This window comes from Canis lupus, unplaced genomic scaffold (genome assembly GCF_011100685.1).
Source record: "Canis lupus familiaris isolate Mischka breed German Shepherd unplaced genomic scaffold, alternate assembly UU_Cfam_GSD_1.0 chrUn_S1855H2052, whole genome shotgun sequence".
NCBI classification, from domain to species: domain Eukaryota; kingdom Metazoa; phylum Chordata; class Mammalia; order Carnivora; family Canidae; genus Canis; species Canis lupus.
Genome location: NW_023330715.1, coordinates 41,372 through 45,105, shown reverse-complemented (window position 1 = coordinate 45,105; position 3,734 = coordinate 41,372).

Below are 3,734 nucleotides of genomic sequence, written 5' to 3'. Positions count from 1 at the left end.
TTCCACAGGCCAGCTGTTTCTGGGATGGTATGGCTTGTGATCAGAACAGTGGATGTACTGGGCAGGACCCATTCCCCTCTCTTGCTGTAAAATGGGTCCTCCCTGAGTTAATGTTACTGAGTTAATTGAATTAATGTTAGTCCATTCTTGTAATGGAGGAACAAATATTCCAAAGCCCCTCACAGAGTGGAGATGGCTAAGCCCCTGAAGGTGAGAAAGGTAAATTCACATGCACAATACATATCATTTCTAATCAGGATGGACTGCTTTTCCCTTCTGATGTAAAAGGGGATTGATTTAATCAGTTTACCACCAGCGGGTGGGTGGTCTCCTTTTTTTTTATTTATTTATTTATGATAGGCACACAGTGATAGAGAGAGAGGCAGAGACACAGGCAGAGGGAGAAGCAGGCTCCATGCACCGGGAGCCCAATGTGGGATTCGATCCCGGGTCTCCAGGATCGCGCCCTGGGCCAAAGGCAGGCGCCAAACCGCTGCGCCACCCAGGGATCCCAAGGTCTCCTAAAGAAATGCTTCTTAGGATCGACTCTGTCACTGGCAAGCTGGGAATTCCATAGTTTCAGCAGCTACATGCCCTTTGCTAGGTGAGTCTCACACACAGTGTCCTTTCTTGCCAGCAGGCTCACCTCATGTGACCCTCATGCCAGCACTTGTGTGGCCAGTGATAAAGGCCAGATGTTGTCATAAGTAATTTTGTCCACCTTGTTGCCTAGTGCTTCTGCTGGGGTGGATGCTTTCTGGGGGGCATGCCGTGCAATGCAAAGATCTCTACCTTCTAGGTTTATCCCATATGACCGCCACCATGTCTACACCAAGATTTCCTGTCCCCACCCTCCTGACCGTTCTCCTTCTCATCCCAGGATATGTTAGCCAAGCCCTTCAACGCAGATCACATCTCTCTCTACAGTCCAACCTGAGGCTACTTCTATTTCCACATGTGTGGCCCACCAGGTGCCCTGCTTGACGCAAGGTAGCCTTACCACTCTCTGGTAGTACCTTCTCTGGGCTGGGCTGTCATTCATTTGTGAAATGACATTCATTTCTAACTCACACCCAAATACTGAGCTGGCCCATCGTGAGCCAAGCTCAAGCTTTTTCCTCCCATGTCAGCTCGTCACAAAGGATCACCCATATGTGTGTATGCTGACTGGCAGGCCGAGTGCAGTTAGTGATGGGTGACATGGGGCCACTCGTTACCTATGTGTGAGACTTAACCTATGATTTGCTTAATGCTCACCTTCCATCTTGCAATAGATTGTTTCTGGACCATCCACACTGATGGTTGAATGGGTACATGATAGCCTAGTTCACAGAGAGTAGCAGTGGCCATATGGTTACTTTTTGCCTGTGGGACAGGTGCTCTGTCCCTATCAAGACTCAGTAGCACATCGGGAGTTGTTCTACAAAAGACGTACATGCTCATAGAGGACAGCATGCGCTTGATCCACAGCCCGAAGCATCCACGATGTGGGCTCCTCAATGGGGCTCACACTAATTCATCACTGATATCTCCAGAACTAGAACATGCCAGGTCCTATGGCCCACGTGTCACTGTAGCTCAAACCTTCACCTGGGACCACAGCAGGATCCTTCCTGTTTGGAGCCCCCTTAGAGCAACCACCTTGGGAGTCAACTGCTGTCTGAACTGAAGCGGTATTCTCGGGTGTAGAGCACACTGTGGCCACAGCCTGGCCTACGAGGCACCGTATGAGTCAGGATTCTTTAGAAGGATGGAAATTGGGACAGAATTCCCGCTACTTTGGGAAATCCAAAAAGATCTTACTCGTAAGACCTTAGACTGATTGGGCGGAGCTCACCCATAGTATGAAAGGTCCTCAAAGTTGACTGAACATTTGAGTTCAAATGTTTCTGAACATTAATCTTATCTGAAATATACCCTCGTCAGAGCATCTGGCCTGGGGTTTGACCGGTCAGCTTGCCACTCTAGCCTACCCAGGTTGGCACATGGGATTGACCGTCCCAGGCAGTGTTGAGCCTTCTTTGTGATGGGAGCTGTGTGATCAGTGATTTCTCCCTTAATTTTGATAATGTGTTTCAGCACCCCCCGAGCTGCATCTAAATATTTCGCATAACATGGTGGGACTCTGAACGTGCACGGAGGACATCCCCATCACACGGAACACATCTGTCTCTGCACGGGTACATGATACATTAGCACGATGCCACCGATTTAGTGGATTAACATGGTATCAGCAGGATGTTCAGATAATTCAGGCCTCTCTGGAGGATATTATGGCAGAGGGTAGGATATTTAACCCAGCCTTGGGCCAAGCTCTAAATGTACCCTGTTTTTTTCTGTGTGTGTGTGGGGGGTTTAATCCATGTGGATATGAACTTGTTCTGATCCCTTTTCTGATTGTCACCAGCTAACCTGTGTTTACCCACTCTGCTAAGGCCACAGCCTCAGGCATGGACACTGATGTCTGATTAAGTGGTGAGAAGCCTCTTTTCACCCTCCACGGCCAACATGGGCTTCGCAGGACACTGACTGGCAACTGAAATGCTGAGATGACGGGCACCACCTCCAGACCCTTTATGTTTGTAAGGGTGGCTCCTAATCCCCAAGAGATGGGGTATTGCCGCTGATGTGAGGTCTTGGCCACATGGGGACGGGGGCAGTTTCAGAGGCTTCCATGTGACCATGTGTATACGACAGCTTCTCAGCCACTAGGTGAGGCCCCGGTATGGGACCGGTGACACACTCAGACATGCCCACTCTACTTACTCATTTAAGAACTGAAGACAGGGGGGGATCCCTGGGTGGCGCAGCGGTTTGGCGCCTGCCTTTGGCCCAGGGCGCGATCCTGGAGACCCGGGATTGAATCCCATATCAGGCTCCCAGTGCATGGATCCTGCTTCTCCCTCTGCCTGTGTCTCTGCCTCTCTCTCTCTCTGTGACTATCATAAGTAAATATATAAAAAAAAAAGAACTGAAGACAGGGGATCCCTGGGTGGCGCAGCGGTTTGGCGCCTGCCTTTGGCCCAGGGCGTGATCCTGGAGACCCGGGATCGAGTCCCACATCGGGCTCCCGGTGCATGGAGCCTGCTTCTCCCTCTGCCTGTGTCTCTGCGCCTCTCTCTCTCTGTGACTATCATAAATAAATAAAAATTAAAAAAAAAAGAATAAGACAAGGGTGTTTGTTTAAAAAAAAAAAAAAAGAACTGAAGACATAGCCATGGGGTGGGTCTGTGGACTGAGTGGGCCCGTTACAGACAGATTTAGTCAGGAATTCATTTGTCACCTGGTCCCCGTGTGCTCCCAAGTTAGTCAGGGAGCATGAAGATGCTTCGAGTCTCTGAACATGGATGCTGGCACAGACCAATATACTGCCCTAACCAGACACCAAATATTGGACACCCCCTCCCTAGTGTCAGTGACTTTGTCTATATAAATTCTAGACTGTGTTTGTACTGTGAGCGAATTATCAAAATTTGCAGTATACCCAAGCCCCAGTCTCATCATTAAGTAAAAGAAAATATTAGAGCAAGAAAATGGGCAGATTTCTTATGAATCTAACCCTAAGCAATCCGATGATTATTGTCTCCTTTCTTGTAGCTAGATTAATATAAATCGCAGAGAATGCATGTGATAAAGTGTGATATCCCAAGAATTAAGTTGTTATGAGTTGCATTTAACTGGGTGATCCCCCAAAAGTCACCGATATCCCTGAAAATATATAAAATGGATGCTTC